The following is a 24,404-nucleotide window of genomic DNA, read 5'->3' as shown; positions in this document are numbered from 1 at the left end:
TTTTAGGGTTTTATGCATGTTGAAGTGCCTAGGCCTGTTTCACTATTTACACTGTATCTGTTTATAGCAAAGATGGTTTATGTTCTGGTGGAGTTTGGCTTGGCTGATGGGTATGTTGGGATAACACTAAATTACTGCAACAAATAAACCTTCACTTTTCAGCACCTTCATACAACAGAAGTGGATGACTCAGATACTTTCCAGGTCAGTGTGATTGTTCTCAGATTCCTCTGTATGGTGATGAAGGGACCCAGGCTCCTTCCAGCTTGTGGCTTACAGCTTCCTGTCCAGGAGCCTCAGAATCTTCTACAGCCAGTTGGAAAACAAGGAGAAACAATGTAGCCAGGGAATTTTCTAGGTTACTACTGGTAACAGGCATGTGCTATTTAAGCATCTTCTGGTGGTCCCAGAGAACAACCCCTTCCAGGAGGAACTAGAAAGCCATCTCCTGACTTCCAGAACATATTCACGTTTTCTCCACCCACGAGCCTGTCCACCACTTCCTCTCCTGCATACACGGAGCACAATGGGCTGGTTAAGGGTGCAGCCTCCGCCAACAGTCAGAGCTCGAGCAAATGATTTGTTCTTCTAATGTCTTAGCTCCCACATCTGAAAAGTGGAGTGCATAAGAATACTACTCCTCAGAGCTCTTGGGCAAACTTTAAATAGGTTTTAAGTATTTAGGACAATATCTGGAACATAATACGGGTTTCATAAATGTCAACTGTATCATACACTCCTTGCTATAACCAGCCATTTCTGAAGTTCTGCTTACTCTCCAGCATGCCCTAGGCTCCTCCCACAGCAAACAATCAAGTTCTCTCCCGCAGCCAGCTTCATGGGCATGGAATTTGTGCAGTCACACTGGGCCCCACGCTCGGGGCCTGGCAGTTAGTTTAACACTCTGACTGTACCATTTTGAAATTGCTAGTAATTTTATCTTTGAACTTGTGTTTTGTAAATGAAATCTGGAGCAGCAGAGATCCACACAAGGTACATGTCCACTGTGGTCTTCCCTGCCCCACTCACACGTGGCCGTCTTGGTGCCCCTTGAACACAGAATTCTGACGGTCTCGTGACGTCTGGGAGGTGAACAAATCTCAAGTCAGATACCAGGCAAACAAGTTACATCTGCAACTAAGTGTGACAACCCACGAGGCCAGACTTTCTATTCCAAACATGTTCTGAATGCAAACAAACAAACAAAAAAAGACAACAACCAAGGAACCCTATCGTGTCCTTTCTTACTTGTTTTCCTTCCCTCTTAACTAACTGAAGACAGAGAATAAAAGCGCAACCCAGAATTTATTTTCTTTTCAGTTCTTCTTAATTCATCAGTAAGTCAAAGATGGAATATGGATAGAATGGGCATATATAAGGAAGCTAAGACATGGAAGCAACCTAAATGTCCACTGACAGAGGAATGGATAAAAAGATGCGGTACATGTATAATGGAATATTGCTCAGTCATTGGAAAGAATGAAACAATGTCATTTGCAGCAATTTAGGTAGACCTAGAGATTATCGTTCTAAGTGAAGCAAGTCAGACAAAGATACAAACGAATTTATTTACAAAACAGAACACATACAGACATAGAAAACAAATTTATGGTTACCAAAGGGAAAAGGGATGGGAAGGGTAAATTAGGAGTTTGGGATTAGCAAAGTACTATATATAAAACAAACAAGGTCCTTCTGTATAGCACAAGGAACTGTATTCAGTATCTTGCAATAAATTATAATGGAAAGAATATATGTGTATGTGTATTATAACTGAGTCATTTTTCTGTACACCAGAAACTAACACAACATTGCAAATCAACTATACTTCAATTTTAAAAAAAAATGTTGAGTCAGTTTTGTGCTGTGTTTCAACTGTTCTGGTGAGAACAAAACATATCTGCATATGCAAACCACAAAGTATCTGCACATACTTGCTACAAAATACAGATTGAGTAATTGTGTTGATTTTGCAATAAGTTAAATGCTCCTATATTTTCCCTTGAAACTAGCATTGCGTGATCTAAAAATGAGCAGTGAAATTGATGCTAGTCATTTAAAATGCTTGTTTTCCTTTACTTAGAATGATATTAAATAGCAAATAAAAAATACCATAACCATTCCAAAGAGAGAACATGGAATAGAAGAGAGAGCATCATATATTTTTGTCTTTAGTGTGGCACTATTTTTTTTTTCCTGCTTCTTGAATAAAGGGCTCTGTATTTTCACTTTCCACTGGGTCCTGCTAATAATACAGCTAGCGACATCCTTCCTTTACTCCAGCTTCTCCCCAAAGTTCCACCTAGGACCTTCTACAGAAAGTCTCACCTGATCACCCCAGTCTTCCTCACCAGCAACTACCCAGTAATTTACATTTATATATTTCTCATTGCACCTTGACTTTTAGAGTTAACTTTGAACATGGTATCTCCCCTAATAGTCTGTCTTTTCTCTGAAGGGCAGGGACAGACTTGACATTCTTATTTGGCTGGCCATGGACCAGAATCACTGGGGCCCTCATAGCCAAAGTAAATTCCAGGAACTGACAATCAACAGATAGAATCAAGAGCTCCAGGGTTGGGTAATTTGGTCGCACAGTGAGCTTGAGAAGCAGCTGTCGAATGAATGAGCTAAAACCACTGGTTCTGAGGCCTACAGTGGTTCTTCTGGTTCTAGAACTTCATGGTGAAATCTGGTCCATCCTTAACAGACTGGTTCAAGTGCAGCCCTGTTCAGTGAAATCTCCCAATTTTCCCTTTCCCACACACCCGTATTTCTAAACCTGACATCAAGCTCCTCTGCTGTTGTTAGTCACTAAGGCGTGTCTGACCCCCATGGACTGTAGCCCGCCAGGCTCCTCTGTCCATGGGATTTCCCCAGCGAGCATACTGCAGGGGGTTGCCATTTCCTTCTCCAGGGGATCTTCCTGACTCCGAGATCGAACCAGCGTCTCTTGCTTGGCAGGCGGATTCTTTACCCCTGAGCCACCTGGAAAGCCCTGAAGTTCCTGACCATATACTAATTATCTTAAATACTAATACAGTTTGAATTGAATTCTACTTCTTTGATTAGACTGCTAACACCGAGGTCACAGCAGAGGGAGCCCAGGGTAGGATAAATGAGGCTCTTGCTTCATTTTGAGCACAAAATTTAAAAGAACACAAAAAACTCAGTAGTTGAGAGACAGTATTTTAACGCCATATTTTAAACATCAAAATGAATGCAACAATTATCCAAGATGAACAGTGTATCAAAATTTTCAGTGGAGAGAAGCTTGGACCCTGTTTGGCACCACTGGCCTCGCCTCATTGCCTTCAGTGTAACCCCAGCCCTGTTGGATACTGTGTTTTATTTATCTTATTACCCCAGCAGTTGATGAATACATGAATATATGAATGATTTGCTTCCTTGAACCAAGTCACCAGCCTGAAATTTATAGACCCTGGTGATCTCGGTGGCTACAGTGAAGGGTGAGCCTAGGTCAGGAGAACAGCTTTGGCGTGCCCTCTCAGATGGGAACATAGGACCCTGTGGTCTAAAATTTGAATACGGTTTTCTGCCTTCAATCAGGTCCCTATAAAATTCTCCTCCAATGTACCCCCTTGTGTAAAATTAGAAAAACAAACACCCTGTCCTGTTGGTAACCCTTCCTCACTGTGAGGCAGCCTGAAAGACTCAGTGGGCTGATTTCAGATGGAATCATGCTGTCTCAATAACATTGCATTAACATTGCCCCGGCTTGCGGACTCCCCTGGAGGCCCCAGTGGTTGACTGAGCTCCCGACATAGGGCGCAGGGGATTGGTCCGGGAACTGAGATCCCACTGCCAGGGTGGCCAAAAAAAAAAATTACCCTCACTTATCGTTATATAACATTGCTTCATTAATTGCTTGAATAATGCCACATTGTTTATTTTAGCTTTCATTTACTCTTTATTTCAGAAGTTTCCAGGCCAAAGGAGATCAGAAGAACAAAGTCAGGGAACAAAGGGAAGCAACAGCTTTTATTATATCCGTTCTCTGTATGATGTTTCCTACTTAAGAAGGAAGTGAGCTCCAAGTTATACTCGGGAAGAGGATGCAAACTATAGGATAGATAAACATGAGGTCCTATATAGGGAACTATATTCAATATCTTATGATAAACCATAATAGAAAAGAATATAAAAAAGTGTTTATATGTGTAAAACTGAATCACTTTGCTCTACAGCAAAAATTAAACACAGTATTTTACATCAACTCTCCCATGGACGGAGGAGCCTGGTAGGCTGCAGTCCATGGGGTCGCTAGGAGTCGGACACGACTGAGCGACGTCACTTTCACTTTTCACTTTCATGCATTGGAGAAGGAGATGGCAACCCACTCCAGTATTCTTGCCTGGAGAATCCCAGGGACAGGGGAGCCTGGTGGGCTTCCGTCTATGGGGTCGCACAGAGTCGGACACGACTGAAGCGACTTAGCAGCAGCAGCAGCAGCATACTTCAATAAAATTAAAAAAAAAAAAAAAAAGCCCCAGCGGATTAGAACCTATCCTGTCCTTTCAAAGTAGTTCTAGGGGCTCCAAGGCCCGAGAAGACCAGCTGTCCACCGTGCTGGCCTCTCAGGGCAGGCTTTTTCCTCGGTGGCCAGCTTTTCGCCCACGGTTAGCCACCAGAGGGCCGCCTGTTTGGATCAAATGGTGCAGACGCCACAGCTTTCCTCCAAACCAACCAAAACATCCCGGGCAGCTTTGGAGCAAAGCCCAGGAACGTCCCTGCAAAAGGAGAACAACTCTCCGGCTACAAACCCTGCAAGTCCTAGGGTGCCGCCTTGTTCATCGTGAAGGAAAATAAAGCCCGGATTTCTTGCCAAGGACCCAGGGGGAAAGAGGGTCCTTGGAGTCTGAAGGGAGAGGTCCCTCTGTCTCGCCAGGGAACCCTGGGGTCTGCAACTCCCTCACGTGCTCAAACGCTGCGCCCCGGAGCCGGGCAGTTTCTGAATTCTTGACAGTTGTGTCAAGAGGCTTCTCGTCCCTCTCCCCGGAACGCTCACAAGAATTGGGACTAAAACACACGTCACTGGCTGCAGAGCTAGAAAACTCTCCAATAAATCATCGTCCAGACAGTTGAGGCTAAAAAAGGTCAAAGCTCTGCCAAAACAGTTGGTTAATACATGTGTACATTGAATAATGCAGTCGGAATTATTTTAATATTATCTGTAAGAAAATCATTATATCCTATCGTCCAAATAGCTTTCTGGCAACTCGAGCTTCTGACCGATGACATTTTCGTTTTCTGGGTACTGAGAATTTTCACTAGCACGCTTCTAGCCCAGAAGCGCAGAAGCCTGCTTCCTTTTCTCCCAGCCTGGACCCTCGGCCTTCAGGACTAGGGTCGGGGGTGGATTTTAGAAGTGCGTATCTGACTCGGGCAGGACTTTTCAAGAGTATAAATTATTTTTGTCTTCCGGGTTTTCTTTGGATGTGTCCCGGGCAAAGACAAACGAGCCAGGAGGTCTTTCTGGAACCCGGGCAGGGTCTCCAGCCCGCGCCGGGCTCCCAGGATGTGCGCGGTGGTGCGGCGGGGTGTCTCCCTCAAGCGCAAGCCAGGTATTTCCCAAAACTTCCACTCCCGGGGTTGGCGATGGGGGGGACCGCCAGACGCCCGGCGGGAGCGAGGCCCCAGGAGGAGCCAGAGCGCCGCGTCGGCCCCGACACGCGCCACAAGTGGTTTGGAGACGGAGGGAGGAGCGCGGCGGCCGAGCCCGGCGGAGCCCGGGCTTCTGGAAGTCACCCCTCCCGGCCCGGGGCCCCGTCCCCCGTCCCTTCCTCTCTGCCGCCTAGAGGAATGACGCCCAAGCCCGAACCTCCTTGCGCACGCAGCCGGGTGGGTGGACGCGCGGCCACCAAAACGGCCGCGACACCGCCGCCGGGGGGAGGACTCCGGGGTGGAGGGCACGGCCGGGACGGGGCCCGGGGAGCCCGCACCTGGGCGGCAGGTGCGGAGGCGGTGAGCCGCGCGGCGCGGGCCGGGCGCGCGGGGCCGGGGGGCGCGGGCCGGGCGCGGCGGGCGCGTCGAGGGCGGGGGCGTCGGGGGCCGGCGGGCGCCCGGGGCGCGCGGCCGGGAGGCCATTTCCTCGCGGCGCCCCGGGAGGAGCCGGGCCGGCCTGCTCCGGGCCGCCGCCGCCGCCGCGCGAGTCGGAGCGCCGGCGGGCCGGAGGGGAAACCAGGTCACCGGCTGGCAGACGCGGCGCGGGCGCCGGGGCCGGAGGAGGGCAGCGGCCCGGAGCGGGCCGGGCGCGCGGGCCCGAGAGGCGGGGACTCGGCGGCCGGGCCGCGCTCGCCGCCCGCGCCTATAAAAGTGGAGCGGCCCCGGCGGGCGGCGCGGCCCCGGCCCGGCCGCCCCTCTCCGCCCGGGGAGTTGACATTTTGCAGGACGCGCTCCCGGGACCCCGCCGCCGGGAGGAGGGGGCGGAGGAGGGTGGAGACTGCGGGGCTCGGCCAAGGCGGGCGCGCGTCCTCGGGCGGGCGGCCGTGACGCGGCGGGGATTAACTTTGCATGAATAAGGCGAGTGCGCCGGGGAAGCGGCCCTCCAGCTCCGGGCTCGGGCAGCGCCCGCAGGCTGCCTCCCCCGGCGGGGGCGCCCCACCCGGCCGGCTCCAGCGCCCCGGTAATTCGGCGGGAGGACGGCGCGGAGGCGGGGGTGCGGGGGCGACGGTCCCGGCTGTCCGGAGGGCGGGCGGGGGTGTCGCGGGCACCCCTCGGGGTGCGAGCGGCGACGCCGAGCGCGCGGGCGGGCGGGCGTGGGTGGGGTGTCAGCCGCCGGGCGCCCGCCGCGGGGAGGAGGGGCCCTCCGGCTCGGGCACCCTCGGGGAGCCGCGGCGCGGGCAGCGGCGGAGCGGGGCGGCTGGGGCGGCCGTGGCCCTCGGACCCCGAGCCCCGGCTGGTGGCCAGCCTCCTTGTGACCCGGAGTTTGGCATCCTCGGCGCCGAGCCCAGTGGAAGTTTCCATGATGAGGAAGTTCTGTGACACGAGGGTTCGGAAAAGGTTGGCAGACAGCGGGGCTGAGGGGCGGGCGGGGAGGGGGGGTGGCGGAGCCGGTTTAAAGGGACGGCGGGTCCCCCAGCCCCCTGTTCTGCTGCCCCGGAGCCCCGGGCTTTGCAGGCGGCACGGACCCCGCGGGTGGCGTGCGCCGGTGCCCGCGCCTGGCGACTTGGCGTCTGCCCACCTCCTCGGGGATTTGCGGACGGTTTTCGCTCGCCTCCGGGTCGCGCTTCTTGCTTCGCTTCTCTTGACGCAGCATCTTCCCCTGGGCCGTCTCGAGTCGGTTCCGATCCGCGCAGTGGTGCCAGCTGCGCGCTCTCCCCCACCCCCGCCACCCCTCGGAGAAGGTCTCATTCGGGGGAGTTTTTACTCTTGGTGGATGTGGTCCTGTTTATTTCCCAGCGACCATCATCAGGTTCTTATTAGCGTTAAATCTTAAGTCTTCTGATTTGTTTTCAGTGGAGGTGGGGTGAGTGTTTTGGGTCTGGAAGGTTCAAAGTAGAATTTTCCCCAAATGGGAAATGTTCGAGGTGGGGTCTGGAAGCATGACCGTTGGTCAACTGAAGCGAAGGAAGAGGCAAGCGTTTACCTGAGCGGACATCCGCCCTTCTCACACACAGAATTTGTAAAGATTCAATCACTAAGCCTAGTAAATACATGAAACAAAGTCTTCCCCTTAGCGTGTTATTGATCCTCGGTGCTTGTGAGAGTCCGTTTTAAAGACGCTTTGAAGTTCAAGAAATTAAGCATTCCTTGGACAGTGTATTAATAACTGCACAGCAGCTTCTAATAGTATCAGTATATTGGGTAATGTAGACCTTTGGGGCAATAATTTTATATTATTTGACCTTTTAGTATGCATATTTACATTGCAGTAATATGTAGCATGCTCTGGATTGCAAAGTAGTACAAATTGCATGTTAGTCAAAATATTTCACCGATTCATTCTGGATATTCACAGTGACAGATCAGCTCCCTGACTGACTACTGCTCGCCTCTCTGATTCTGAAACAAGGCAGGGACTAGGAAACAGGAAAGAAAAAGGTGTTTTGATGAAAGTTATTCTAAGCAGTGGATGTTTTCAGGAGTTTTCATGCCAGTTGGCTAAGCGTTTTAATTGACTTTTACAGAAATTCAATATCAAGCAGCTTATTTGAGATGAGATATGTGAAGGCATTGGTGAACAATCACTTATTATTTGTGCATGTTGAATAGATACCATCAGAATCTTATTTTTAATGAGTTTCAAAGTTTAATTGTATGTTGAAGTTGTGTCATCTGCTAGTAAATGTGATTTGCTTCTATTTTTCAACAAGTGAAAGTAAATGATACTGAATTTAGCCATAGACTTTTCTTAAATAAAGCAATTCCTGTTGGCATTACAATGCAAAGGCATAATTTTATTGACATTGCAAAATGATTTTTGTAAAGTAACTGACGTTAAAAGAGGAATTAGCATTCCATTTCCCCCTCTTTAGACTCTTTGTAGTAAATTCTGCTACAGAGGCAAATTAAGACAGATCCGTTTTAATTTAGCAACTTTGGGAAAAGGAGGTTTCTTGAACTTTCCTTCCCAGTGGAGAAAGTCATGTATCCTTTTACTTTCTTGGGATTTTTGCAGTTGCTGAAACATGGTGTGTGGAGCCACAAATGATATTGCACATTTTGTTTTGGTATGCTCATCTTTTTGAAGGAAATCAAAGTAAAGATGATTGGTTTCTTGAGCTCCTTTTTGTCATTGTACTGTAAGACTATGTATTGCTTCTTTTAAGAGTGCTTCTGTGACGTTCAAGCAAAGGCAGGCTCCCATTCCTTTTCAGAACCCGTGCGTTGTTTTTGCTTCCCTTTAGCCCCCTTCTGTGGTCTTATTTGGTATCTGAATTGTTCATTTCAGTTGCTACTTGAATAGAGTCCATGAGAAAAAGAGTCTTGACTGCCTTGTTTACTCATGATTCTCTAGCATCTTGACCGGTGCTTAGCACACAGTAGGTGCTGGATAAATCTTTATTGAGTAAATAAATGGTTGTGCCCAATCCCCATGTTCCCCAAAATACTTAAGTAAGCATCTAAGTGGGTATCAGTGGGGTATGCCAAGATCTGTACCTGTGTGTGCGCCATGTGTATATGGTTCAGTTTCTCTCTTGATATGAAAGCTAGCCCTGTTTTGTGTAGTGACAACTCAGAGTTATTTCTGTGAGTTCTTTCTGGGGGCATTTGCCTTAAGTACCTGGAAATCCTCAGCAGCAGTCTGTCTTACATGTTACTTTCATTCCCTGAAGACACTGACCTTCAACTCCCTGGGTTTCAGTAGAATCTTTATGAGTTCCAGAGGCATTGTCAGTGCTGAGAGTGAGATTCCAGGGAACAGACATCACTGGATGATAGCAATGCCTTCTCACTCAGCAGGTTCTGGCAGTACCTTTGGCCTTGGCAGCCCCAAGGGGCCCAAGGGCGTGTGGTGGTGTTGCTGGTCTACAAAAGTAGCTGTTGGGGAAGGGGCAAATGGGACTGTCAAGACCCAACACAAGATACAAATATCCCTTGCTGGTAGATTAAGAAATAACCTGGGTCGCTACCCTATGGGTAAGTTAAGTCAGTCATCCTCTTCCCTGTCTCCTTGCCCCATTTCATAAATAGATTCTGAACCTGATAATTATGGGAAATATCACACTATCTGAGTTTCCAAGTGACAGAGGTGTGATACCCAAGGGGGCGTCTTCAAATTAGCTATTCATGGAAACTCTTGTGACGGTTGAGACTAAAAGGAAATTACAATGGATGGTTCTGGTCATTTATTTTTGTTTATAGAGTATCGACTTCCAGAAACGTGTCTCCGTAAATGCTTAGTAAAAAAATCCCAAAAAGTGATGAGACTAGTAAAAGTAGTAAAGGAAGAGAGATCAAAATCTTAGGCGTAAATTAAACTGAAATAAGTGCTTATTGCTTTTCAGTTTTTAATTTAGCTCTGAACTTCTGTGTCCAAGTTAACAGGAAAGAAAAGGCGGGGAGGGGCCACTGAGGTGGCAAGTATGTGCAGAACCTGTAAGGATAAATCAGATAACATCTGTAGAGGGCTTACCCCTACATGCACGCTGACTAGTTATACTCCCGTGAAATATCATGTCACGTAACTTGAACTTCATTTCTACAGAAAATCAAGTAAAGTTCTTTATATGGTAAAGTCTTTTACCAACGTGCAAGAGAAAAAAAGATGCAGAAAGTATAGTAATAGAAAGTCACCTAGTGGGACTTTATCTGTTGGGGCCTGAACTCATGGCTCAGGGTGGAGATTTTGGACGCTGTCTCCAGTGCAGAAATAGAGCTCAGAAAACCTAGAGGAATGAATGGTTAACATGTTCTTTAGGCTGACTTTCTCAAATATCCAGTGTCTCAGCCAAGCTTTTAAACTGGAGCAGTCTGAGAGGACGGTTCAGCCAGGTACTGGAAAATGACCCTACGGCCATAAACCTCTCTCAGCAGGTGGCCTTGATGCTTTGTGCTTTAGTCTGTATTCCCAGGTGGCTCAGTGATCAAGAATCTGCCTGCCAGTGTAGGAGACACAAGAGACGCATGTTCGATCCCCTGGGGGGGAAGATCCCCTGCAGTAGTAAGTGGCAGCCCACTCCAGTCTTCTTGCCTGGAGAATCCCGTGGACAGAGGAACCTGGTGGGCTACAGTCCTTGGCGGTGCCAAGAGTCAGCCATGACTAAGCGCATACGCACACACTGTGTAGTTGTCGACCTGCAGAGCAGTTTGTTTGTTCATGTCTGTTTCATCTCTGTCTTCCCCTCTGAACGATGATGATGGGCTTGACTCACAGCACCTCTAGCCGAGGCTTTGACACCTGGGCTCAGGGAGACGCTCCTTTGGAAGAGTGAATGGCAGGGGCAGAAGGGGAGATGTTTCTCTTTCCTGTCTGGTACTGTACCCGGTGTCACATTCCGACTTAGTTTTGCTCAAGTGAATGTGTGTTGCCTGGCTTACATTGTACGTCCATATCACAGCAGAGAATTTTGCTAGAAGGGCTTATTTTCGTGTCGGAGCTCGTTGAACAATAGATGGCAGGTTAACTCCCCACTTTATTTAAATTCATTTTAATTATCTGATTTGATTTCTCTTTCAGGCTACAAAGATTTGTGTACCTACTGTGTGCCTGGCCCCTCTAGTTGCTCTGCAGCTCAGCATGTAGCCTAGTGAACTGTGAGACACTAGGCGATGTTAATGCAAAGAGATTCTGAAATGGTCTCCACTGTGATGGAATGGAATGTCTGTTGGGGTCCCTCACGTGGCCCCCCTAGATGAAATAACCTTCTTTTAATCTGAGGAGGTGATGGTTTTGTGAGGTTTGCCACTCATGTGTATTAGTGTAAACTGTACCACGATTCACCCAGGACTCTCTTGGGATCCATGTGGTCTGGGATTGAATATGTTTAGGTAGGCTGGTGCACCTCTGATTAAGGACGCTCACTCTCCACCTTAAGGGCCTAAAGTGTCAGTTGTGGTATTTAGGCCAATGGGGAAGAGGGGGAATGTCCACATCACCAAGTCACAAATAGTATTTCCACGTCTTCTCAGGAATCTGCCCAACTGACAGCTAGAATCGTGATCTACATTTAATGCTAATGTTGTTTGGTCCATTCTGTCCTAATTTCAAGGCACGTTGGAGACTTTATGTCCTGGCAGCTCTTCTTCTGTGGAACTATTTTTATTGAGTGAGAGACTGAGCTCTGCTATGACCTTAAGTGTCCTTTTCAAGTGACAAGTCAGGAGACCCAGGAATGAGGACCCAGGAGTTGACTCTCTCCCAGGAAGCATCCTGTAGCTTTTCCTTCATGACAGAGACTCTGAGATACACATGTACATGTACAGATATGGATGTGTGTATACAGTGCATATGTAATATTTGTATTATTTGCATTGTGTAGATAACTGTATAGTAATATGTATAATAACATGCATGTGCGTGTGTTCATGCACGTGTGAGTGTATGCCAAAAGTGGACTGTAGATGGGGCACATATAGCAATTAGGAAAGGACTGAGCTGAACCAATGACTCAACTTCCTAGTTCTAAAAAAACAAAAAGAGCTTTCAGGGATCATGGCTTCTCTTCCATAATCAAGAATGCAGGTTTTTTTTTTTTTTTCAGAAAGTCATGAATGATGAGCTGATGAAAGCAAAAGCTTGGACAAAGGCACGATGATCGACCACAGGTGTATCTTCTTCATTTGAGAAGTACGCTCTCTGACTCCTCTGGAGGCCCGGGAGTGTCTGTGTTGAGGAGAGTGGAGAAGACAGTCCTTGTTTGGGTGGCAGACTGTGTGATCGTGGCCTTCAGAGCCCATTGCGTCTTCTGACCCCTGTGACGTAGGCTGTTCAGTAGTTCCCAGGAAGGTCCTGATACACTCCTCCTTCCTTTCGTTTGTCTCAAGACTGTTTCCCCGGATTTCAGCCCTGGTTGTTCAGAAGAGCTGCTCAGTAGTTCATGACTGATGTTAGCGATCGTGATGTTCTTGGGTTAGGGTCACCGTTCTCCTTTTTCTCTCCCATTTGCATCAGTATCTCACCACTTGCATGTCCGTACGCACAGAGTCTCCTCTGACAAGTGTGTGTCATGTTCTCACATACAGCGAGAAAGGCACTGCTTGTCTCTGGCTTCAGCCGTGGTTCCCATGGCGAGAAATGCCAGCGCCGTGCTGATGTCCCCAGCTGCAAATCCTGTCATCAGTTTCAGTCCTTCTCACCCTCCTGAGTGTTTGGGCACATCCTCCTCTTATTTTACTTTGTACTGGTCACGCTGTGGGAAGTCCTCAGTTGAACAACTCAAGGCAAGTGTTTTCAGAGGCTGCTTTTATGCTTGTCTACAGGGCAGCATGTACCAAAACTTATGTGATCAGCATATTCTGTGTGTGTGTGAAGCCACAAATGGCCAAAGTTGGATGCAAAAGGTGAGGAATAATTCATAGTACTTGCACTTAAAAATTAGTCCCATCTGCTTTAGAGCATGAGAACACCCCAGTATCCTGCCTGCAGAATCCCATGCACAGAGGAGCCTGGGGAGCTGTAGTCCATGGGGTCCCAAAGATTTGGACACGGCTGAGGCAGCTTAGCAGGCAGGCTTTAACTTCTGCTACATATCTAAATTAAATTTATTTAATTTTGGCTGCGCTGGGTCTTTGTTGCTGCCTGGAGTTTCTCTGGCAGTGGTGAGTAGGGGCCACACTCTCGCCGCCACGCGCAGGCTGCTCACTGCGGTGGCTTCTCGTGGCGCAGAGCACACGGGCTCCAGGCGCTCGGGCTCCGTGGTTGTGGCGCACGGGCCCTGTCACTCCTCTGCACTTGGGCTCTTCCGGGATCGGGGATCAACCCCATGTCTTCTGCATTGGCAGGTGGATCCTTGACCACTGAGCCACCAGGGAAGCCCCTTCTACTGCATTTTATGGCCAGCGATCGCTCACAGTGAACCTTTATGCTCTTCTGTAGAAAATCTATCAGTTTGTATTCAATAGCAATCAATGCTGCCATTGTTGAGATGTTTGTGATGATGTAAAAATTAGGCTAAATTGCTATTACTTTAAAAATGTTATAACTATAAAATATCTTTTCTTGACTTCATTTCTGGTATTTAGATGTATTAATTGACTCCAGGAAGAGAATGCTTTATTTCTGCCATATATGTTTTTGTTTACTTTTTTGAATTTTGCCTAAGCGTCATTGTAATTTCTACTCCCTATTTTACTTCCAGCATCTGGAAATCTAGAATAATGTATTTATATCTGAATTGTAGTTACAACAGGAGGAAGCATAAGGTTATATATCCTTGTATTATTTGTGTTTTATTTTTAAAAAACATACCAGGGGACCCTTATACAGGAAATCTTTCAAACAAAGCAATTTTAATTATGGCCTGTGTGGATGATGAACATATTAATTTATCCTGTAGTGTAGTACCTGTAAGGGACTTTTGAAAAAATAATCCTAGGCCTTTGGCTTGTTAATGTGATCTCACACTACAGATTCATACATGTGAGGTATTGCTAAGGCGAAGACATCCTCTGGAATGTACTCTATATGAATTCATTTACTGTTAATTAAAAATGTGTTTTCCGATTTATTTTTATTTCCGGTGCCGCAGAAACCAAGCCTTAAAATAATAAACTTGTTTCTTTTCTGCTGAAATCTGTCCATCCCTCAATTCAGCCCTCTATCTCTACATCCACCCCCATCCATGCGCCCATCCATCCATTAATTCCTCCATTCCTGCATTCATCCATCCACCCATACATCCTATATGCACTGGGCATATACCGGATACCAACCTCTGTGGTAGGTTCCAAGACCCCATGGTGAACATTTAAAAATCCTTGCTATAAAGATGCTCAGTCTCCTGGGTCAATCTACAGGCATTAATTTAGCATAGAGCAGTGTTTCTCAGCCTCTGAATTATTGACATTTGGGACTGAACAGTTCTTTCCTATGAGGAGCTGTGCTGTGTATTATAGGATATTTAGCAGCATCACTGGCCTCTTACCCCACTAGATACTTGCAGCCATGAAAAATGTCTCTAGATATTGCCAGATGTCTCATGGGAGCAAAATCACCTCCACTGAAAACCACTGGTGTAGAATTAAGAACCTGGCTGAAGAGTGGTAAAGTGTGGGTTCCTATCTTGTCTTCCCCTGACTTTGTTGCCTGTGCCCTGTCTCCTCCTCTATAACACAGTAAAGATTAAATGAAACAATGCAGCACTTGACCTGCAGTGAGGTGTTAAATATTAACTGCTCCCAGCAGTGGTAGAATTAATGCTTCAAATAGTTACAATCTGTTACAATATAGATAAGTTCTGTGATGGAGTAAGTACAATTTTCGGGGATGGGGACCAGTAGTCTGGAGTGGGGCAAGTTCTAGGAGTAGGAAAACCATATGCAAGTGTCTGAAATGGGATAAAAGTATGAAACATTCGGGGATTGCAAGGAGCTTAGTTGGACATGCAGAGGACGGTAAATGAGGCCACGGGGGCAGGTGGAAGCCACATGATGAAGGCTTTCCAAGCCAAATAAGGAAAGTGGGTTTTATCTTGACTGCATGAAGAGACTAAGGGTCAGCGTATGAGAGTTTTATTTTGAAAGCGTTTTTTTGGAGTAGGTCTTGAGTGGGACAGAGACTGGAAATGGTGAGCCCAGTGAAAGGTTCTAGAATAATACGCTGACAAGAGGGTGGCTGCTAGAACAGAGGCAGTTATATGTTGCTGTGAAGTCTTAGGGAACAGATTTCACTTTCTCCAAGATGTGGCAAATTTTTAACATTTAATTCCAATAAGGAATATTTTTAGCAAGCTGGCTGTACGTTTGGGGGAATTTCAAGTTTAATTTGAAAGCAGATTACATGATAGGTTCTCTTTAAAGTATTTTCAAATGAAACTTAATTTTAAAACTATCTTACAGCCTATTTGTCACTGAGTATTACCCAAGGGTTCTTCTGCTATTAAATGTTGATTTTCTGATATGGATTTTATTACTTTAATGATCAAAATTAGAGATGGGTGGAGAGTATGAATCAGTGAGTGGATGAACGATAATGACCTTGTGGAAATACCACCTAATTTAGAATAAAAATATTTTGGACAAGTGTCTTCACTTATCTGAGCTTTAATTTCCTTAGTCATGAAGTAGTTAGAGTAGGTGAATTAGGTAATTTCAAAGTTATTCTTTATCTGGGCATTATCAGGATTGAGTTCTTCATATTGCAAATTTTAATTTTCAAAAATATTGCAAATATTTTACAAGGACAACCCTTGTAAGTCAAGGACAGCCCTACCTATGGTAATACAAAGACAAACTATTATTCCTTTTCCTTCTATATGTCCTTAGCATGATACTTCTTGTCATTGGTTGGTCTTATTTCTTAGTAACCCCAAACAGATCTTCTACAAATACTTTGTACAATAGGCCATTATAATAAATGTTTTCAGCTTTTCAGGACTCCTCTGAGAGTCCTACTTTTCAGCTCTACTCTGGAGTGGAAAAGCAGCCACAGATAGTATGTAAATAGTCATGGTTCTGTATCAATAAAGCTTTATTTACAAGAACAGTGACTTGTAATTTGCTGACACCTATTATCCCAGCAGGAGTCCAACAGCAATATAAAGTGAATTACATAGGTAGTTTAAAATGTTCTAGTAGCCATATTATAAGTTAGTAAAAAAGCAACCAGTGAGTTAAATTTCAACTGTATATTTTATCTAATATATCAAAAATTACTGACATAATATGAAATAATAATGAGATTTTTACTTTTTTGTATTAAACTTTCAGTATCTGGTATATATTTTACACTTGTAGCAGATCTCAGCCTCAGCTAGCCACATTTCAAGTTTTCAATTGCCATTGGTGGCCAGTAGCTGCTAGAATTGGGCCTTTAGCCTTAAAAATCTATGGCTTTGTCAAATTCCATTTAAAAAGAAACTCGATGCATTGTTTCAAGTGATTGAGACACTTACCTTTTCTCGCCGCACATGTTGGTTAGGAAAACATCATGCTTTGAAATAAAAAATGCGCAGGGGCTAAAGAAAGTAAAATTTTATCTTTCACCCATGTGAAGTTGAAGATTGCTGTTCCGGATTTACTGGGGGCTCTGCTCTGTGTGAATTTCGGAGAGTCCTGATTTCCTTGGTCTTGGTCCTTCCGTCTGCAGCTCAAGGCTTCCAAGGTCACGTCCTCACTGCGTCAGAGCCCTAGAAGGGAAGAGACGGTGCAGAAGCACACCGGCCTCTTCCCTGCCTCTGTTCTTCAGTTCTTGGGAGGCTCGCCTCAGAGCACTGTCTTGGTGCTTCTGGAGGCGTTGGCACGTGGTGGAAACATCTCCATAGTGACGAGGTAACCCACGTCTGGGTTTGAGTGCAGGATCGCCCTCCTGGCTGACCCAGTTCTGTTTTCTCCCTTCCTGCTCGCTTTTAAGGGGTCACTTTTAATCTGCCTGCATCCGCCTTTTCCTTCGAGTCTTCGACTGTCATTTTGAACTTCTTGATAAATATGGATGGGTCATAATATGTACATAGTGTTGGAAGTTTACTGATCAAGCCTGGTATAACTGGCACATTACTAATGATGCTGACACATTTCTGAAAATTTTATTGGAAAGAGTTGCTTACAATATTGTGTTAGTTTGTGCTGTACACCAAAGTAAATCAGCCTTACATATACATATGGACTTCCCTGGTGGCTCAGATGGTAAAGAGCCTGCCTGCAAAGCAGAAGACCTGGGTTCAGTCCCTGGGCCAGGAAGATCTGCAGGAAGGAATGGCAATCTCTCCAGTGTTCCTGCCTGGAGAATCCCGTGGACAGAGGAGCCTGGTGGGACTGGGCTGCAGTCCGTGGGGTCACAAAGAGCTGAATACAGCTAAGTGACTGACACACATACGTACGTATATCCACTCTTTCTTGGAATTCCTTCCCATTTAGGTCACAGAGCACCACGTACAGTTCCCTGTGCTACACGGTAGGTCCTCATTTGTGCTGGTATTTTTTAAAGGAAAGTAAAATGTGAAGTGGAGCTATCAGGAAGTAGAGGGCAGAGCTGATTCTTGGTGTGTTGACAGAGGAATTGAAGCCATTTTCCTGGAATCATTTTACAGAGCTTTAGACAGTTTAAATAAATGACTCATTACATAATATCTTGACTAAAAATAGCAAGTTTCCTAGTATTTATTCTATTTATCATTCTTTACTACAATGGAGAAGCCCAATTTTTTTTTAGTCAACAAGGATATTTGCTTGTTTTCTTCCCAAATTATAAATGTATTAATGTGTTTGATCAGATATTCAGCCAGTTCTGTAGAAATGCATCTGGTGAAGGAAATGGAAGAGAGAAATGAATAATAAAAGTGAGGTCAGTGAAAAGAACAAAGAAGCTCTTTCCTTCTAACTCTGCATATTTTACCTTTTTGAAAACTTATCATTTAATTATTATGAAAATGTCTTATTCTGAGAGTAAGGGAACCAGTACTTTATTAAGAAATAAGACCAACCAGTGATCAGAGGTATCATGCTAAGGACATGTAAAAGGTAGAAAAAGAATTGTTAGCCTTTATATTACCCTAAGCAGGGCTGTCTTTGATGGCACAGTCTATTTTTGTGAAATATTTTTCAGTAGTTATGAAAATTAAAACTTGCAATATGAAGTTAATCCTGATAAGTGCCTCCCAAGTACAGAATCCAGCTAGTACTTTTTTTTTGATTGAAATATAGTTGATTTACAAGGCTCTGTTAATTCCTACTGTACAGAAAAGTGATTCAGTTATATATATATATTTTTTTAAAATATTCTTTTCCATTATGGTTTATCATAGGATATTGAGTGTAGCTCCCTGTGCTATACAGCAGGACCTTATTATTTACCCATCTATATAGTAGCTTTCATCTGCCAATCCCAAACTCCCAGTCCATCCCTCATCCGAGCCCATCCCTCTTGGCAATCACAATCTGTTCTCTATGTCAGTGGTTCTGTTTCTGTGTCACAGATGGGCTCATTTGTGCCATATTCTTGATTCCACATGTAAGTGACATCATATGGCATTTGTCTTTCTCTTGCTGACTTACTTCGCTGAGTCTGATAATTTCTAGTTGCATCCATGTTGCTGCAAATGGCATTAGTTCACTCTTTTTTTATGGCTGAGCAGTTTTTCCATCGTATATGTGTATGACATCTTCTTTATCCATTCCTCTGATGGTGGATATTTAGGTTGGTTCCGTGTCTTGGCTGTTGTGAACAGTGCTGCTTTTGGGGCACATGTATCTTTTTGAATCCAGCTATTTCTTGATATCTCATCATAAGAAAGAAATACTTCTCTCAGCCACCCCCCACTTGTTAACTGCCCCTCACTGGGATCCTTGGGGCAAAGGGTAACCTGCAGTGTGGGCACCAGTAATATCTTATTTTAAAGTCCTGTCACAGAGCAGGTAGGAGAGACATTCCCCTTCTCTTAGAGGCAAAGTGCTAATTGCAGGGAGGGTGGAAACAGGGGGCCTGGGGTCCTGGCCCGGTTGAGAGCCTGGGTGCTGGGGGGAGATCAGGAGTTATGAGTGGAGGGGTGGCATCACTCAGGCGTTGAGTTGGATGCCCAGCTTTGCCACCTTCTAGCTTGCGGTCTCTCTGACAAGTTACTTAACCAGTTTGAACTCCAGTCACCCCATCTGTACAATAAAAATAGCATTGATACTTACTTCACAGCCTTGTTGAGGACACCAAACGAGATCGTGGTTATGACCTGTGTAGCCAGTCCACAATGCCTGGGAGGGCGCAGTACATTGGGAAACAGTCTTATCATTATCTTATTATTTCAGAAGTTGTAAAATTGATTGTGTTACGTCAACCTGCACCCTAGAAATATGGAGCCTGATTGTTCCAAAGGCAGGAAATCAAATTTCCTTGACCATTTTGTATTATTAGTTATTCTTTTTTCAGTTTTAAATCATTAGGATACATCTACTGGTAACAGTCTCCTTTTTATAGTGAAAGTGTTCGTCACTCAGTCGTGTCCAGTTCTTTGCGACCCCATGGACTTTAGCCAACCAGGTTGCTCCATCCATGGGATTTTCCAAGCAAGAATCCTGGAGTGGTTTGCCATTTTCTTCTCCAGTTTTTAGAGATGTCCTGGCATTTTTCAGTCAAGAGATATGTTCTATGGTTAGTCGTTGAACTCAGGAAACCCTCAGGGTTTGCATAAAATGAAAATAGTAGATGCTCAGTTACCTGCCCAGGGCTCCAGCCTCTTGAACACAAAGTTGGTTCTCCCACTTGGACTGAGTGTGATGCTGAAGCTGACTGCTTTACTGACTCTTTTTTCATAGCATCTACTCTTGCTTCTTGCTCTGATGCTTTTCTGCTGTCCACAGTCGAACTTCTTCCCTTGTTTGTGTGTGCTCAGTCATGTCCAACTCTTTGTGACCCCATGGACTGCAGCTTGTCAGGCCCCTCTGTCCGTGGGATTTCCCAGGCAAGAATACTGGAGTGGGTTGCCATTTCCTTCTCCAGGGGATCTTCCCGACCCAGGAATGGAACTTGGGTCTGCTGCACTGTAGGTGGATTCTTTACCATCTGAGCCACTAGGGAAGCCATATGTCCCTTACAGTCTAGTGTATATTTGTTCCTGCTTCTGTTTCAACCCAGCTTCCAAATATCCGTCATTCAGGGAGCTCCCCAGGCCTGCCCTGGTTCATTAGGATTGTGATCCAAATGATCTCTGCTGCTTCCTTGCTGAAACATACCCCTTTAATGACAGTTTCCTTCAGCCCTTTGTCCAAAGGTAATAGTACACGTTAAGTCTCTTGCTATATGGGTTTCTTCACTGTTCTGTGCCCAAACCTCACATTGGTCAATGAGATGGCTATTTCTCTGCTGGATTTGAAGTTCTAAGAGGGCAGGGGCTGTGTGCTAAACAAGTTTAGTGGAGTCTAGATGGCAAGCTCAGAAGGCAGGTGCTGAGTAATGCTGTCCTCCTGTTTTGACCAACCACATGCAGGCTGTTTTTGTATAATTAGGATGAATCTAATTTTAAAATGAACAACCGTGTGTCCTCAGATGAACCAGAATGTACACTTACAAGGCGCTGCTGTCCTGCGTTATAAATAAGGGACTAGATTGCCCGGCAGAAAAGCCCTGCTGTTCTTTTCCCTTTTTTAAAGAAAAGAGAAAGGAGGAAAGAAAAAAAGCTCTGCAGAGCGAAGAGCTGAGATAGAAGATCTTCCCGTCCCCCTCACCTACGCTGGCAAGAAATCAGGGCCCCAGACTGGATGTTCTCAGCAAAGAACCAACCAACACCCACAATCAGAGAAGAGTGGCTTCAGAGGACTCGTAAAGAGTCATCCTTAAGAATGGCTTCCTGTGGACAGACCCTAAGCTGCAGCCCGTCCTCAGTGACAGTGGGACCCCTCAGGGGAGAGCTCAGGTCCCTGCAGAGTCGGAGTCCTTGGAAGGCGTCGGGTGCAGCGCTGTCTCCAGGCCTGTTGCTGGTGGTGTGGGGAGCCCCTTGATACATTGCTGCCATCACATCCCTCAAGCTCTGAGCATTTTCTGGAGATTCCTTAGCGTCTCGGGATGCCTACTGCAGGGAAGATGAGTGATTTAACATCGCCCTGTGGGGGTTTACAGTTCACGTCTCTCCTTTGTCTCGCACGGGTTTGAAATGGCTGTTCCATGTTACTGTTCTGTGATTTTCCGTCCCCACTGGTAATCCATCCAAGTTCATTTGAACCGCGGCCACCCTTGTTTTCAGCTTTGCCTGTTCCCGGCACTAGAGTAAGACCTCCCTCCCAGAGTCAAGTGTTACTTATTTAAATTCTTGCAGAGGTTTGACTTCAGGGGCACTTGAAACTAATAGGAATTGTGCTTGGGTTCCCTGCCAGCCTCAAGCTAATGATGTGGGAGAGACTGGAATGTACTTGGCATGAGGCACGTTTCTGATGGTCTGAAAGGAGTGGGTCTAGAGCCTGTGGCTCAGCAGATCCCAGGATTCTGTTCTCAGGACCTGGGGATGGGAAGGTCGGACCCTCTGAGAGAGGGCGACTGAGAACCCAGAGATTTCTCACACCCGAGGAACCTGAGGATCAAGTGACCGACACCCCACTGTCCCTTTGAAACACTTGCCCTTACAGTTTGGGTTCCCCAGAAGCAGATCCTGAGATGAGAATTGAAATGCAAGTTATTTTAGGGGGATGGTGAAGAAAGCAGCCATATTAGAGTGGGGAAAGGGGGCCAGGACAGGAATAGCCGCCAGTGAGGGGGTGTTACCAAACAAGTCCCCGCTGTGGGCGCACTGCAGAGCCCTGGGAGACAGTGTGAAGCGTGTCTCCTGGTTCCCCAACCAAGAGGCATGGGGGCCGGGACTTATTCACCCAAACCTGCCAGGAATTGGTGAAGGACTGCCTGCAGAGGCAGTTGATTTCCTGGCATTTCAGGACTGCCGCTTGGGCAGCCAAGAGCACCTTCGAGGCAAAGGAATGCAGTTCCTGGCAGTTGGAAGACAAGCCAACAGGGCGCTGATGCGGTGCCCACGGGGCGGGGTGAGCACCTGCCGCAGGTGAGCCTTCCTCGTCAGAGACACATCACCCTGCAGGCAGCCCGAGATGCTCGTTTCCACCGAGGATGGCTGGCTTCTCTCCAGCCTGTGCTTGGAAAGAGGCGTAGACTGCCTTGAGCGGGAGCCGTGGAACCGAGCCCCCCAGCGATTGACTGGGGATCCAGTGGCAGGGGAGGGCAGCCGATCCCGGATCCCCTTCCTTGAGCTCATCTCTCTCGCCCACTGCCTGAAAGAGCCCAGTGGGCCTGCTGAGTGCATTCTCTTTCCTAGTAGCTTCTCCTCTGGCCTCTCAGGCTTACTTTTGTACCCCTCTGTCTTGGTCTCAACCTGGGCACTGCAGACATCTGGGGGCCGCCAGTTCTTTGCTGTAAGGGGCTGCCTGTGCTCTGTAGAATGGTGGGCAGCCTCCCTACCCTCTACCCACCGGAGGCCCTGTGTTCCACTCCTGAGTGATGAAGGTGAAAAATGTCTCCAGACCTTGAATGCCAATTGTCCCCTGGGAGGCATAATTGCACCCCCCCCACTTGAAAACCACTGCCTTAGACCTCAGTTCCAACCCTCAGCCCCTCTCTCCCCCAAACTCCGCGTGAATTGTCATTGCCTTTCATTGAGATGCTGCTCCTCCCGGGGGCGGGAAGAGGCCTCCGCAGTGGCCTCCTCTCCGCCTGCCGCCCCATCGCCCCGGCCTCCTCTTCGCCTGCCGCCCCATCGCCCCGGGGTCAGGGATCGCGGCCCTGCTCTGTCTGTCTGCTTCTCTCTCTCTTTTGCCTTCCTTCCCCTCCCCTCTCCCCTTCCGCATCGTGAACACAAGTGATTTGGAAGATGCCATTCTTCATTTCTGCCTCCCTCTTATTAAAGCGCCCTGCTCAATTCAATAAAGCAAATGCTGTAATGAGAAATCAGCTAATAAAGTAAGATGTCGCATTTAAAAAATCATGTTCATATGTTCATGTTTTTAATCAAATGTGTATGTGCCAGGTACACGCTTGGGTGCAGTGGGTGAGCCCACTCCGTTGTCCCTCCAGACAGGTGCACAAAATGATTCCACAAAAGACAGCCTTACCAAAACTAAGACTGTTTTCATGTTATCAATGCACGTATCCTCTGAATTCTGGAGGCTGGAAGTGTAGAAAGCCAGTATGGTACCAGGAACAGTGACAGTGACCGTCAGTGTTTCCTAGTGTGGGGATTCTAACTCCATGGCTTCGAATTATGAAATCATGCTTCGAACACCAAGATTTCCTGCTGTCACACTCAGAAATATATTATGAGTGTGTCCACTTGGATGAGCAGGTTACACAGTTTAACAAGTGGCTGGAACGAAAAGTTAGTAAGTCAGACTCTTGTTGGCCAGTGTCATCTTTGCTGCCCCTGCTTTGTTGAGACAGACAAAGTAGTTGTCCACAATTTGGGGTGATCCCATCCAAAGGGCTTCCCAGCAGTCACCAAAAGAGTGGCCTTGTCCCTGCTTGTTTTGGTTGAGGTTGGTTCTGGAGAAAGGACACAAGAGTCCAGATCACAGAGGAGAAGATGATGGAAGCATAAGGGGGCCTCCTGTGCAGTGAACGCAGGCCACTCCCACCCCGCTTGGAGGCAGCAGGGCTGTGCGGTGGTGGGGAGGTGTTGCACACCGCCCTGCTCCTCTGCACCCCTCTTCTTAGCCTGCCACCTCCAGACTGGTCCATCCATACCTCCACAGGTACAAAGACAGAATCGTGCACCCCAGCTCTGCCCAAGCAGATGCTGCGTTTCAGCAAGGCCCCCGGGGGCCCATTGCAGTAGGAGAGGAACCTGTGTTCTACCTGCATCTTGTCTATGAAAAAACATGGGGTGCAAGCGTAGGAAAGAGTAACAGGGTAAGCCTGGTGGGTATTGACTAACTCATTATACCTAGTCTGTTGTTTTTCAGACTTGGTAATCAGTACATTAGTGGGCCGTGAATCCACATAATGAGTCACAAGCAACAAAAGTTGTAAGTGAAACAGACTAGAAGGTCTTAGAGGAAGTCACAGTTTTCAAAACATCTATTTCGTTAAAAAAAATACAGACACACACACCCCACCTTTATATGTATGTTCTGATAGGTGGGTAATTCTGGCTGGGATTATGGTTAAGAAACAAAACAAGCAAACAAAGAAACCCTCCTAAAATGAAAGTATCACTTTATATACGTAGATTAGTGTTTTCAAAACTAAAATCTAACATATGCATCTGATGAAATGTGATCGCTTGACTCTTCCCCAGAGATAGTGAGATTACATTCCCTAAATCAGATTCCTGAACTAATAAAACGTTAATAGCATATAGGAA

General features: G+C 46.6%; 1 protein-coding gene across 18 annotated transcripts in view; it reads left to right on the top strand.

Annotated features, from left to right (window-relative positions):
• Nucleotides 1-5,069: 5,069 nt before the first annotated feature.
• The window catches only part of THRB (thyroid hormone receptor beta), a 419,564-nt gene continuing 400,229 nt past the window's right edge, over nucleotides 5,070-24,404 (top strand). For 3 of the 18 annotated variants that reach the window (XM_081521021.1, XM_081521026.1, XM_081521017.1), the window contains exon 1: nucleotides 9,372-9,603. The gene's annotated coding sequence lies outside the window, so the exon portion shown is untranslated. Of the gene's footprint in view, nucleotides 5,586-5,634; nucleotides 5,986-6,352; nucleotides 7,024-9,359; nucleotides 9,604-24,404 lie in introns of those variants that run through there. The other 15 variants (XM_081521023.1, XM_081521012.1, XM_081521024.1 and 12 more) reach the window with 11 other exon arrangements.

The sequence above is a fragment of the Giraffa tippelskirchi genome, chromosome 8 (genome assembly GCF_054371585.1).
Source record: "Giraffa tippelskirchi isolate mGirTip1 chromosome 8, T2T-mGirTip1v1.2.pri, whole genome shotgun sequence".
NCBI lineage: Eukaryota > Metazoa > Chordata > Mammalia > Artiodactyla > Giraffidae > Giraffa > Giraffa tippelskirchi.
The sequence above is the reverse complement of the archived record's forward strand: the minus strand, read 5'-3'. Positions and strand labels throughout refer to the sequence as shown.